This window comes from Scyliorhinus canicula, chromosome 12 (genome assembly GCF_902713615.1).
Source record: "Scyliorhinus canicula chromosome 12, sScyCan1.1, whole genome shotgun sequence".
Lineage (NCBI taxonomy): Eukaryota > Metazoa > Chordata > Chondrichthyes > Carcharhiniformes > Scyliorhinidae > Scyliorhinus > Scyliorhinus canicula.
In genome coordinates this window covers 68,790,374-68,805,115 of record NC_052157.1, presented here as the reverse complement: position 1 = coordinate 68,805,115, position 14,742 = coordinate 68,790,374, and the positions used below count along the sequence as shown (strand labels likewise).

Below are 14,742 nucleotides of genomic sequence, written 5' to 3'. Positions count from 1 at the left end.
CCCGGCCGTGTTGGATCATTATTGTGCCTTCTGGCAGCTTTGATGAATTTATGGGCAGTCACTGGAAACTTGACAGGAGAGGAATGTTGGGTTTATGATCTCTCGCTCTCAGGACCACATCAAAGACAGCAAGGGTATGCCTTCCACCATGGAGTGAGCCTCACAGCCTAGCTGACTGTGTTTTAACTTGTCCTTCCACTGGCAGTAGAAACTAGAATCCGAGGGCACAGACTCAGGATGAAGGGATGATCCTTTAAAACAGAGATGAGGAGGAATTTCTGCAACCAGAGGGTGGTGAATCTGTGGAACTCTTTGCCGCAGAAGACTGCGGAGTCCAACTCACTGAGTGTCTTTAAGACAGAGATAGATAGGTTCTTGATTAATAAGGGGATCAGGAGTTTTGGGGAGAAGACAAGAGAATGGGGACGAGCCATGATCAAATGGTGGAGCAGACTTGATGGACCAAATGGCCTAATTTTGCTCCGATATCTTATCTTCATTCACTCACTGCATTCCCAATAAAGGGCCTCTTCTTCTTTGGTCGCTAGTTGAACTGCAGTTTCGGGGCAGGAAGAGGTCAATCAGGCCGCTCGGCCTCCCAGGAGGAAGAAAACACATGAAGATGGGGAAATAAGATTCCTTGCCTAAACTGTTTTTTTCTTCTGTGGTAAGAAAAGCTCAGGAGGTCAGAGGAACAAAGTTTTTCTTTTATAAATTTAAAGTACTCAATTATTATTTCCCCAATTAAGGGCCAATTTTAGTCTGAACATCTTTTTGGGATGTGGGGGTGAGACCCACGCAGATACGGGGAGATTGTGCAAACTCCACACGGACAGCGACCCAGAGCCGGGTTCAAACCTGGGTCCTCAGCGTCATAAGGGAGCAGTGCTAACCGCTGTGCCACCGTGCGCCCTGGGAGCACGGTTAAACATTATTCAAGAAACCCACTCCCCCCTCCCTCTCCCTGTAACCCTATCTAAACCATTGGGCACTGAGGGGCAATTTGTCGCATGGCCAATCCACCTAACCTGCACAGCTTTGGACTGTGGGAGGAAAGTGGAGCACTGGAGGATACCCACGCAGGCATGGGGAGAATGTATCAGCTCCAGACAAACAGTCGCTCAAGATCGGAATGGGGAACCGGGTCCCTGGCGCTGTGAGGCAGCAGTGCTAACCCATTGTGCCGCCGTGCCAGTCCCAGTCCAGGCCTTTCTTTTATAAGGCAAATTTATGAGGGTCCAGTGACAGAGACGTGCTGAGCAAACACACAAAAGGTGGCTATCCTCCTGGAAACTTGAAATTAAGACTTTTAGCCCCAAAACAGATCACGAAACCCATGTTAAAAAAAAAAACACCCTCCTCCAACACCACCACAACGAACGAGACATGCCAGGCAACAGTCTGAGGAGCTGAAAGGATGGCCTAATCAGCAAAAGTCTGTAGGGGAAGATTGAGGCGATGACGAACACGCAAGGCGACGAGGATTTGACCACGCCCAAACAGGATTGGCCACCAGGACATATGCTGGGCCAACTCCCAATAAATTAGTGGAGGGACCTCCGAACACAAAAGCTCCAAGTGCTTAGAGACGCCGGCTAGCTTGAAATGATGGCAATGGTGAAAGTGGTTCCCCTTCACGGTGCTGGAAAAGATGGAGTGGCAATTGGAAACACAGGAGGTGACGGTCAGAGAGCTGAAGAAGGCCGGAACCGACCAGAGTGGCCAGATTGCCTCACTGGAGACAGAGATGGTGAGGTTGGTGACAACACAAGGTTCGCTAAGGGAGAAGGTCAAAGACCAAGAGAATCGGTGGCGCCGCCAAAACCTCCGCATTGTGGGCCTATCGGAAAGTATCGACGGCAGGAACCCTACAGATATGTGGCCCAGATGCTGAGCAAACTTGTTGGAGAAGAAAGCTTCCCCAAGCCCCCAGTGGTGGACGAAGTCCACAGGTCACTCCGGCGTAAGCCCAAAGCCAGGAAGGAGCTGAGGACCATCATCACAAAAACTGCACCAGTACCAAGACTGGGAAAAGAACCTGAACTTGGCAAGGGACATACGCTCTTGTAAGTGGGAGGGACACTCGATCAATGTGTACCAGGACATTAGGGCAGACCTGGCCAAGCGCCGGGAGGAATTTAACACAGCCAAGGCGGCCTTATACAAGAACAACATGCGGTTCAGGATGCTGTACCCCGCCAAGCTCTGTGTGACTTTCCAGGGCAGGGGATACTACTTCACGGCACAGGCAGAAGCACATGAATCCTGGGAAGGCAATGACACCAGCGGTGAACCAGAACTCTAGTCTCACTGGCATAAGGCGAATGTACGGGCCTCAGCTTTATTTTCAGCACTAGCGGGGGAGCTCGTGTTCCACGAATCCCACGGGGTAATCAGCTGAAGTTTTCCCGAGGGCCTTGTGAGGGTTAGTACATGTGGTTACAGTGATACCCCGGTTAATCATTACCTCAAGATCATTGTCAGGGCTTGCCTCCTGATCCCGAGCAATAAAAGCCCACCAATCTCAGTTTTGAAGTTTCCAATTGACCCCCTTTGTGCGAGGAAAGGAGAAAGTTCTGTATTTCCACTCCCTTTTGTGACCTCTGAATGACCTGGTTCAAATTGAAAGGTTCTTTCTCCCCCCCCCCATTCATCCTGAATCTCCACCCACGCTCTCCAGCAGAGGAGATAGATCCGCCTGTCGACCTTATTGAATCCTTCAACCATCTCAAACCCGGAGAGTAGATCATCCCTGAATTTTGACACTCTGGGGAATTTGTTTCTGCAGCCTGCCTTGGCAGCATAACCTGTATTTGATAGATGGATAGAGAATAAGAGAGAGAGAGACAGCATCTCCCTGCTCCAAATAGCAATCATTGTACAAGCCATAAGATGCACTGTAGCAGTTTGCCAAGGTTCCTACGACAGCACCTTCCAAACCCACAGCAGAACTAATCAGCAGAGGCCAGAGGACAGCACTATCTGCAGAGAAAGGGAGGGAGGAGGTTACAGAGATTGGGAGGGTTGTAGGGGCTGGAGGAGGCAACAGAGACAGGGAGGGTTGTAGGAGCTGCAGGACTTTACAGAGTTAGGGAAAATTGGGCTGCAAGGAGGAGATTACAGTGTTAGGAAGAGTTGCAGGAGCAGGAGGTGACAGAGATAGGGAGAGTTGTAGGGATTGGAGTAGGCAACTGAGATAGGGAGGGCTGTAGGGGCTGGAGGAGGATACAGAGATAGGGAGAGTTGTAAGGACTGGAGGTGGTTACAGAGATAAGGAGAGGGCCAGAGAATTTGAACACAAGGACACGATGTTTAAAAGTGAGGTGATGATGGACCTGGCCAGAGAGCACCTGGAGTGACCAGCGCTCAGAGCGAGTTTGGATACAGGGTAACACAGTTTTGGATTAGCTGAACTTTAGAGAAAATTAGAGAAGTTCAGGAAGGAGTAAATTAGCCTGGTGATGACAGGGTGTTTGGGTGAGGATTTCTACAGCAGATGAGCTCAAACATTGACACACACGCCCGCTCACTTGGCACAGAATCCTTCCTCATCACAGATCCCCCCCTTCAAACAATCCAACTATGGCTGAAACCCCGTTGATAGATTAGTTGTTTCACTTACAGAGAGAGGTCCCACGTGGAGTAACAGGGCTGCCGAGAAGATAACTGCTTGTCTGCTGTCGTCTTGGTTACCAGAGCGATAGATAGGTTGGGGACTTTCTGACAGGGCAGTGTGCCGGTCGCAGTGATCAACAGGGGCAAGGGGAACTAAAATATAGTCACTTTCAGCAGAACAGCTTTCTGCTCAGCACGAGGTTTCAAAGCAAACTCCCACAGGTTCGCCACATTTAGACCGTAACCACGTTGGGAAGTCCGAAGAAGAGGCGAGATTCCGGAATCTTCTCTGGCTCCCTCGGTCATTTACATCTATGGCCTGTCTGCATCATCCCATGACAGCATTAACACTGTGTACTGTTTGGTTTGAACTCCTCACCCGCTAGCTCCTCCCCTCCCACTCTCTATCTCTCTTCCTTTCCTTCTCCCATTCTCAATTCCCACTTGCCCAATCTGAAATACCCTCTCCTTCCCCTCTCTCTCTCTCTATCTGTCTTCTTTGTTCTCCATTCCTCCAGGACGCTCCAGTTCTCTCTCTCTCTCTCTAAATCTATCTTTCTCTGTTCTGCCTTTCTCTTTCTTTTTCACTTCCCTCTTTCTCTACGCCACCTCCTCTTCACCATTCTCTGCCTTGGTGAAGGCAGAACTGCGTTCAAGAGGAGACCCCATCGTCACCTCCTCAGGGCATCCGGGGAATGGGCAATGAACTAACAGGAGGTGAGGGGAAGGGGTGGGGGGGGGGGGGGGGGGGGGGGGTATCAGGCCTTCCTAATCACCCGGTGTCAATATTCAACCCGTAAACCAGCCTCGCTAAAACAAGTTACCAGTTTGTTATTGGGGTGCCCGGTGTCCTCGTCCGTGAATCATGAAAAGGATAGTCCGCCGCGAATGATCAGGAAGGCAAATGGAATGTTGCCATTTATTCCAAGGAGGTCAGATGATAAAAATAGGGACTTCCGACACCTGTACAGGGTATTGGTGAGGCCGCACCTGGAGTACTGTGTACAGCTTTGCTCTCCTTATTTAATGAAGGATAAAATCGTACCGGAAGCAGTTTGGAGAACGTTCACTGGGCCGATTCCTGGGATGATGAAGTTTGTCTGATGAGAAAAGGTTGGGCAGGTCGGGACCTTTACCAATTGGAGTTTAAAAGAATGAGAGGTGATCATATTGAGGGGATGCTTGACAGGGTGGGTGCTGAGAGGATGCTTCCCCTGGTGGAGGTGGGAGGATCGAGAATGGGAAGGAGGGACACAGTTTTGGGGTACAAAGTCTCTAGTTTGAAATAAAGATGCAGAGGAATGTTGTCACTCAGGAGTCATTAATCTTTGGAAATCTCTCCGTGGAATCCGGGGGCGGGGGGGGGGGGGTCGCTGCAAGTCACAGAACAGAATTCAATGCCGAGTCGGACAGATTCATGATCGACAAATGTGGTAGGGCAGTGGTTAGCACTGCTGCCTCACACCACCAGGGTCCCGGGTTAGATTCCCGGCTTGGGTCACTGTCTGTGCGGAGGCTGCACTTCTCCCTGTGTCTGCGTGGGTTTCCTCCGGGTGCTCTGGGTTTCCCCCCATAATCCAAAGGTATGTGGGTTCGGTGAATTGGCCATGGTAAATTGCCCCTTACTGTCCAAAAGGTTGGATGGGGTCACGGGGAGGGGTCGGGGTAATGGGCCGAGTTTAGGGTTCTCTATCGGAGGATCAGTGTAGACTCCATGGGCCGAATGGCCTCCTTCTGCACTGTAGAGATTCTATGATTCTAAGGGAGTCAAGGGTTAAGGGGGAACAGGCAGAAAAGTGGAGTTGATACCATGATCAGATCACTTCCAGAAGTACTCACTGGGCTGTGTGTCCCTTTGGGACACGTCCATGTGCGTGCGCTTGAGATCTGAAAGTTCCTCCTTCTCTGCAGCTGGAGCTGTGCCGGCGCTCGACGCAAACTCTGCTCTGACTTATGAGGGAGAAGTTTGAGTCATGCTGGAGATTACTGGAGTCACGAGTGACAACAGAGGGCCGACGCACATCGAGTATGAGACAACCAGCTATTAATAGCCTGCTGATTCACTCCTCAAGAAGTGAATGAATGCAGGATTCTCCAAGTCTGGCAAAGATGCTTTGGGAGGCAAGCCCTTCGGAACCCCTCCACGCCCTGCCGTCCCCTAACCTGCACTACCCCACAGAGTCTGTGTTTCATTTTAAATCAATATCTCTGAGGTTTGTGGCAGGACACTTAAGGTAAGGTTACAGGGATCTTAGACCGACCTCCCTCAGATAACAATATACCTGAGTTACACAGCATCCACAACACAGAGGGAGACCATTCAGCCCGACAAGTCAATGCGGGCATTGACAGTCACAACCATCCTCCTCTTTATCTAATTTCCATTTAAACACCACTGACCCGCATATCAATTCCCAAATCCCATAAATTCAGGACGACATACCCAGTGCAAGTACTGAGGGAGTGCTGCATTCTCAGAGGGTCAATACAGAGGGAATGCTGCACCATTGAAGGGTTACTACTGAGCGAGTGCTGAACGGTCATAGGGTCAATGCTGAGGTAGTGATGCACAGCCAGAGGGTCAGTACTGAGGGAGTGCTGCACAGTCAGAGGGTCAGTACTGAGAGAGTGCTGCACGGTCAGAAGGTCAGTACTGAGAGAGTGCTGCACGGTCAGAAGGTCAGTATGGAGGGAGTGCTGCACTGTCAGAGGGTCAGTACTGAGGGAGTGCTGCATTGTCAGAGGGTCAGTACAGAGGGAGTGCTGCACTGCCAGAGGGTCAGTACTGAGGGAGTGCTGCACTTTCAGAGGGTCAGTACAGAGGGAGTGCTGCACTGTCAGAGGGTCAGAACTGAGGGAGTGCTGCACTGTCAGAGGGTCGGTACTGAGGGAGTGCTGCACTTTCAGGGGGTCAGTACAGAGGGAGTGCTGCACTGTCAGACGGTCAGTACTGAGGGAGTGCTGCACCTTTAGATGGTCAGTACTGAGGGAGTGTTGCACTGTCAGAGGGTCTGGACTGGGGAAGTGCTGCACTGTCAGAGGGTCAGTACTGAGGGAGTGCTGCACTGTCAGAGGGTCAGTACAGAGGGAGTGCCGCACTGTTAGACGGTCAGTACTGAGGGAGTGCTGCACTGTCAGAGGGTCAGTACAGAGGGAGTGCTGCACTGTCAGAGGGTCAGTACTGAGGGAGTGCTGCACTGTCAGAGGGTCAGTACAGAGGGAGTGCTTAAACCGGCTAGTGAACGGGAGTGACGTGGGGGGAGGGGCTGCGGCCATCGGAGCCTGGTAGAACAGGGTCCGAATGGTCTAGCTGGGGTGGAAATTTGGGGGGAAGGAACCGAGCTTGGGGGAAGGAGTTTTGCAAATGGCAGTGGACGGGAGGAGTTGGGGAGGGGGGGTGGCGGGTTTACAACTCTTGGGTATCATGTACGGCATACTGTCAGAGGTTGGACGGCATTGAGTGTCAGGGGCCAGGGGAAGTGGACTCTATGGTCACCATAGCGGTCCCCGACTTTTTTCTTTTTCCCCTTTGTTTTTTGTTTCCACCGTGGGAGGGTTTGTTTTATTGGATGCATATATTGACAGGTGGGCCGGTGTTTGGGGTGGTGGGAGGATGGGATCGTTGTTATTGTTAAGGGGATTGATTTTGTATTTGTTACCGTTTACTGTCTGTGGGTGGGGTGTAAATTTTGAAGAAAAATGTGAAAATGGAGAATAAAAACAGTTATTAATAAAAAGCATGGTCCCACTGAATGACAGGGAAAGCTCGAGGCGCAGAAGGGCCCTCGGGATGTCAGCGAATGACAGGAAAGACCAGATTAGACCATCTCAGGCTGTCCTTACTGCAGGCACGTCTTCTACAGAAACTCTGGGTCAGCGCGACATGGCACATTCTGACTAGCATCGAGCATAATTCCCCAGACAAGGGAATATAAGCAAATTCCAGATAATTCTTCTATTCGGTTACTGTATGACAATGCAATAATGCTGAGGCATCTCGGCCTTCAGGAAGTCATGGGCCTCCCCCAGCAAGCCTCAACTGGAAATACATTTCCAAAGAACTATATGGAATTAACCTGCGTGAGAGTGCTTTCCTGTTGGGAAATGTTCCAAAAGCATTTACCAGCATTTGCGTAAGCGAGAACTTTGTGCCTGACAACCTGACACAGTTTACAATGACAATACTGAGGTCCCCATGACCCACTTTGAGGTGTCAGCTTTAGAATCAGACAATTGTACAACACTGAAGGAGGCCATTCAGCCCATTTATGCCCTTGCAGGCCCTTTGAAAGATCTATCCAATTAGTCCCCACCCTCCGTCCCTCCCGACACCTTTCATTCCGCAATCATTCCTGCAAATTTTTCCAGGTCAAGTATTTATCCAGTCCCTCTTTTTAAAGTTCTTATTGAATCTGCGTCCACCGCCCTTTCAGGCAGCACCTTCCAGGTCACAACAACTCACTGTGCAGAAAAAAAATTATCTTCATTGCCCTGCCGACTGGTTCTTTTAGCGATTCTCTTCGATCTGTGTTCCCTCTGGTTATCCATCCTCCTGCCAACTTGGAAACACTTACTCCTTATTTACTCCACTTAAATCCCACCTCGTGATTTTGAATGGCCTCAATTAAATCTCCCACTTCACCTCCTCTGCTCCAAAGAGGAAAATCCCATCTTCTCCAGTCTCTCCACATTAACTGGAACCATTCCAGTAAATCCCTCTGCCCCTCTCAAAGGTTTTACTTCTTTCCTCACCAAACCCAAGGTGGGACCGCACCTTAAAAATATTAAATATTTTAAAAACCTTCTTCATTCCTCACAAAAAAACCATCTGACACTGAAAGTTTACTGTGGGGACTTATTCCTTCGGATTTTAATTATTGTTGGAGATTTAAATTTTTAAAAATTATTTGCTCTTTTTATTGTTCTGTTGGTTTATTTCAGTTCCCTTAATCCCTTATTCTTCTCCCTAACTTTGTTGTGCTTTTCACACCGGATTTTACCTTGAATTGAATATTCTAATCGATGCTTCAGGTTTATGTTCTCCGAGTTCAGTGAAGATTCTTCAAATTGGAATAGCTGGAGAGACCCTCTGTTGCTTGCCAGGCCACACACAAATACCATAGATGATGCTGGACAGAATTATGGGGCTGGTTAAGCACAGTGGGCTAAGACAGCTGGCTTGTAATACAGGTAAGACCAGCAGCACAGGTTCAATTCCTGTACTGGCCTCACCAAACAGGCACCAGAATGTGGCGACTAGGGGCTTTTCACAGTAATGTCATTGAAGCCCACTTGTGACAATAAGCAATTATTATTATTAAGTAGCTTTCAAATTTCTGTAAATTTTTAGAGTACACCCGTACAGTGGTGCGAAACGTCACAAAATGTTTGTGCACAGTACTGAGTGTGGTAAACAGTGCGGCCTGTTCCTTCAATACTGACTGCAATAAGCCAGTGTGCCACGGAAATCATGTAACCAGACTGTGCTTCTCCAGGCGCTCAGATGGTCCACCGCTGACTACCATCGACTGGGGAGGGGGATGGTGGGGCGGGGTGCAGAAATATGGATATGTCAGCAACACCACCCTCGTTTAAAGAAAACACATACGCATTGCTAGAAATTGACCTAATTGGCTCTCGATGGATTTCCCAACCAATAGGACATCTTCCATTTCTTATAACTGCCCCGTCGCCTCTCCCCCACCCCTCAGGTCCTGAAACACCTCCTAGCCAATGGAGCATTTTATAGGAACACTGTCACACTGTTTGCACTGCAGGAAACGCGGCAGGCGATTGCCGCAAAATAAGATCCCACCAACACCGATGTCACAATGTTGGTTTGTTGTTAAGTGATGTTGGTTGAGGGATAAACACAAGTCTGGGGTGCCGTTATCCCTACTTGTCGATTGATCCCTTCAGTCTCCCATCCTATCCCGGAACTTTCAGTACCATTCATCTACCCCCCCAGCCTCACTCCCTCTGTACCTCTGCCATTTCCCGTTCTCTAAATTGTGACAATTCCAACGAAATGTGGCAGTTCTCTCTGCAAGGACCGCACATCCAGCTGAGCATTTCGAGCATTTTCGGCTTTTATTTTGCTTTTCCGACTTGGTTGTATGTTTCTGCTCCTGTGGCCAGCAGAACACCCCTGGTTATTTGGACAAAAAGTTCCCCCCTGTATCTTTCCCAACCCGCCAGTGAGTGCAGGTGGGGCATTGGTTTAAAACATCGCCCCCGAAATGCGGCAGCTCTGACACTGTGGAGCTCCTTTAGTGTTGCAACGCTACTGACACCGAATCACAGAAACCTCAAGGGATAGAAGGATCCATTCGGCCCACACTGTCTGCACCGGCTCTCCAATTGAGCATCATGGCTTAGTGCCATTCCCCTGCCTTTTCCCCTTGCATGTTGTTTCTGTTTAATTAATCATCTAATTCCCTCTTGAATGCCCCAATTGAACCTGCCTCCGTAACACTTCTTACCGGTGCAATGCAGAACCAAACCACTCTTTTTGTGGAAATAGCCTTTACTCCATCATATTTGCTCCTTTTATAAATCTGTGCCCTCTCGTTCTGGATCCTTTTACAAGCAGGAGCAATTTCTCCCTGTTTACTCTCTCCAGCCCCCTCATAATTTTGAGCATTTCTATCAAATCTCCTCTTAGCTTTCTTCTCTCCAAGGCAAACAATCCCAACCTCTCCAATCTACCCTCACAACTGAAGTTTCTCATCCCTGGACCATTCTCTTCAATGTGTTCATAAAGAACCATTGAATCCCTACAGTACAGAAGGAGGCCATTCAGCCCATTGAGTCTGCACTGACTCTCTGAAAGAACACCCTACCTGACCCTGCCCTATCCTCTAACGCCCATAACTCCATCTAACCTGTACATCCCTGGACACTAAGGGGAAATTTATCATGGCTGATCCATCTAACCTGTGCATCTTTGGATCTGGGAGGAAACTAGAGCACCCGAAGGAAACCCACGCAGACACAGGGAAAACGCGCAAGCGCCACACAGTCACCAAAGACCGGAAACGAACCTGGGTCCCTGACGCTGTGAGGCAGCAGTGCTAACCACTGTGCCATCCACCGGGAGACCCCAGTACTATGAAATACACCGAAGTAAATGAGATTCTATCCTTCCTATAGATTTTTTCAAAATGTATTCAAGGGATGCAGATTTTGGAGATTTTGCAGATGCCCAGAGATTCAGCGATGATTGGTTAGACAGTACTTATTACCCATCCCTAATTGTCCCTTGAAAAGGTGGTGGTGAGCTACCTTTTTGAACCACTGCAGTCGTTGAGGTGTAGGTACACCCACAGTGCTGTTAGGGAGCGAGCTCCAGGGTTTTGACCCAGAGACAGTGAAGAAACAGTAAATATATTTCCAAGTCAGGGTGGTGATTTACTTGGAGGAGAACTTCCAGGTGGTGGTGTTCCCAGGTATCTGCTGCTCTTGTCCATCTAGATGATAGTGTTGTGGGTTTGGAAGGTGCGGCCTAAGGAGTCTTGGTGAGTTCCAGCAGTTAATTTTGTAGATGGTACCCCGGGCTGACACTGTACGTCGATAGTGGAGGGAGTAAATGTTGGTGGATGGGGTGTCAATCAAGCGGGGCTGCCTTGTTCCAGATGGTGTTGAGCTTCTTAGATGTTCTTGGAGCTGCACTCATCCAGGCAAGTGGAAACTATTCCATCACACTCCTGAATTGTGCCGAATAGATGGTGGACAGGCTTTGGGGAGTAAGAAGGTGAGTTACTCACTTCAGGATCCCTAGCCTTTGACCTGCCATGGTAGCCACAGTATTCATATGGCTCGACCAGTTCAGCTCATGGTTAATGGTAACTCCAGGATGTTTATTGCCAGAGATTCAGCGATGGTAATGCCATTGAATCTCAAGGAGCGATTGTTAGATCCTCTGTTATTGGAGATGGTCATTGCCTAGCGCGAATGTTACTTGCCACTCGTCAGCCCAAGCCTGGATATTGTCCAGATCTTGTTCCAAGTCAGCTCAGGACACAGGTCTCCAGAGTGGGACTTGGACCCACAAACTTCTGACACAGAGACTAAAGTGCTACCCCCCGAAACACAACTGACTTTGAAAGCAATGGTGTGCTGTTGAAGTGTTCTATCTCTGACAAGCATGGCAGCCAAGTGGCAGGCAGCAAGATCCCACAACTAAGATAACGTGACCAAATAATCGGTTGCTGGTCTTGTTGAGAGGAGATGTTCACTTGAGTGAGTCCAATGGGAGACCCTGACTGAGGTTGCCACACTGGGTGGGGGTGAGGGGGTGCTGCATTGCCAGAGGCACTGTCCGTTGAAGTTACTGAGGCGAGGTTTAGACAGTGTGTTCAGTGAGCTGAAGGCACGATTGGGCACTGTCGCAAAACCAGTCGTGTGGCAACATGCATTGGTTGGTCAAATAGTCATCAAAACAACGAAACCAGAAGCTCCATTGAAAACGATGTCATCGAGTCATAGAATCCCTACAGTGCAGAAGGAGGCCATTTGGCCCATTGAGTCTGCACCGACCCGCCGAAGGAGCACCCGAATTGGACCCAATACCCCGTCCTATCCCCCTAATCCCACCTAACCATTGGACACTTAGTGGCAATTTAGCATGACCAATCCACCTAAACTGCGCATCTTTGGACTGTGGCAGGAAGCCTGGACATCCGGGGGAAATCCACGCAGACACGGGAAGAAAGTGCAAACTCCACACAGTCACCCGAGGCCGGAATTGAACCCGGATCCCTGGCACTGTGAGGCAGCAGTGCTTCACAGCCAGGATAACCCCCATTAACATTCCTTTTGTCTTTCTGTCCATGACATCCTGGTCAATCTACAGCTATCGCTGGCCCTCTATCCAGCCCCACTGCTCCACATATCTGCAACCCCTGCCACAATGACAGTATAAATCGCATTCAATTGCCAGTCCTCTTCAGCTTTACAGAGTCATCCCAATTCAAAACGTGAGCTCCCTTCTCCCTCAACAGAAGCTGGCAGACCTGCTGAGATTGAGTATTTTCTGTTTTCTTTCAGATTCAGATATGTGGGGTGGCACGATGGCACAGTGGTTAGCACTGCTGCCACACAGCACCAGGGACCGGTGTTAGATTCCGACCTTGGATAACTGTGTGGAGTTTGCACATTCTCCCCGTGTCTGCCTGGGTTTCCACAGGCTGATCCGGTTTCCTCCCACAGTCCAAATGTGCAGGTTTGGTGGATTGGCCATGATACATTCTCCTTAGTGTCCAAAGATGTGCAGGTTAGGTGGAGTTATGGGGATAATGTGGACCTAGGTTGGCTGCTCTTTCAGATGGTCGGTGCAGACTCGATGGGCTGAATGGTCTCCTTCTGCACTGGAGGAATTCTATAATTCTATGGTCCCAGCATTTGCAGTAATTTGCATTTAATCCATCTCGTGTCTTGCCAGATTGGTGCGGGAAACGGAAGCCCAAAGGCGAGGGAGCCAAGGAGACTCTGAAGATGTTGCAGGTCCGTCTCGCAGGCAGCATCGAACCCACTTGGCCCGTGCCAGGGTCGTCACAGAGGCAGTGTGGGGGTGGTGGGGGTGGTGGAGGGCAGGAGAGAGTCATTGCAAAGAACTGGACAGGGTTAAAAGTGAGATAAATGGAAATTACTGCAGAATCTAAAACAAAAACAGAAAATACTGGACAATCTCAGCATCTGACAGCATCTGCAGAAAAGGGAGCTAACGCTGCAAACTGGATGGCCCTTTGTCAAAGCTTAAAAGGAGACATACCTTTTCCTGGGAAGATGCACCTGGATCCCCTCACTCAGAAACACCACCACACCCCCATCTCAGGCCGTCAGCTCGAGTACAGAGTATCTCGGATTGAAACTTCCTCCCTTTTCAAATCTTCGTCTGGTTCGGACGCCTCGATCCCACATCTGCTCTCTTAACACGCTGAACAGGGGAGGGATTTTCTCTCTCTTCCCTCACGGGTATTTTGCGCGTGTGTGCCAGGTGAAATCCCAGCCAAAAGAATGAAGGAAGTATTGTATTAATTACTTGCTGAACTCCCAATGATAAATTCCCCACAAGCTCAACTCTGAAGGTTCACTCTCTCTCTCTCTCTCTCTTTCTGTCTCTCTGCGCATTGGTTCCAGGTAGTCTGGTGTCTGGCCCCTTTAAGAGAGGGGGGGGGGGGGGGGGGCAATTGGCTAGCTGTTTCACAAACCTGAGCCAGTACCCAGTACTTTACGAAGGGGGAATGTGAATCGACCTTTTTGTTTACAATTGTTTACAATGTAGACAACGTCAACTTCGAAGTGAAGCCGAGGACGTGCGTGCTCTGTCTGCAGAGGGCACAGCTCTCAAAGGGGAAGTGTATCCGGCAAAGCAGCAACTCTGAATTCAGGCGCCAGGTCAGCTGGCTTCATGCCAAATAAGAGCAAACACGGGAGTTCTCGCACACTTAATAATTAGCCCTGAAGCTGTAAGAGCTGAATGAAAGAGAACGAGAGGAAGAGATAAAAAGTCAGACACACAGGGAATCTGCACGGTGTCAAGTTGCTGCTTGTGGGATCTTGCTGTGCATGGGGGCCAAAGGAAAGAGGAGACCCCGCACTCCCACCCCCCATCTCCTCAGCCAACGTTACGAAACTTAGGCACACACAAATGACCCATTAATCTTCACATGGCTGTTTTCTCTTTGGAATCTTGCTGTGCACGCCATGGCTAAGAGAGGGTTGCCCTATCCCCATGGGACGACAGTGATTAAAATGCAGTGGGAGGGGATGAGGAACTGAAAGGCGCACAAGGAATGCAAGAGTTTATATGTTGGCCAGGATTCTGGGGCCGTTGCAATTCATGGGCAGGATTCTGCAATAATGGGGCTATGTCCCCACTCCAGTGTCAACACACGGGCGTTTCACTCTGCACTTTCCTGAAGAAAGTCCGGAGCGATTCTCTGACCTGAAGGGGGCTAGCAGGGCCCCGGAGTACTCCTCACAGCTCTGCCTGCCGATACTGGGCCCTGTACCTCTGGTCAGGAGTCCGCGCATGCGCACGGCGGCGGCCTTCGGTGGCCGCCCCGTGCGGCATGGCGGACTCACACTGTGGACTGGACCGAAAAAATAGGCAGCCCCGAGATC

The 14,742-nt window shown here is 49.7% G+C and overlaps 1 protein-coding gene across 3 annotated transcripts in view; it reads right to left on the bottom strand.

Annotated features, from left to right (window-relative positions):
- LOC119974722 (HEPACAM family member 2-like) overlaps positions 1-13,724 on the bottom strand; it is a 63,147-nt gene extending 49,423 nt beyond the window's left edge. The window contains exon 1 of one of the 3 annotated variants that reach the window (XM_038813870.1): positions 13,388-13,724. The gene's annotated coding sequence lies outside the window, so the exon portion shown is untranslated. Of the gene's footprint in view, positions 1-3,622; positions 3,998-5,454; positions 5,551-13,387 lie in introns of those variants that run through there. The other 2 variants (XM_038813875.1, XM_038813872.1) reach the window with 2 other exon arrangements.
- Between the last annotated feature and the right edge of the window lie 1,018 nt (positions 13,725-14,742).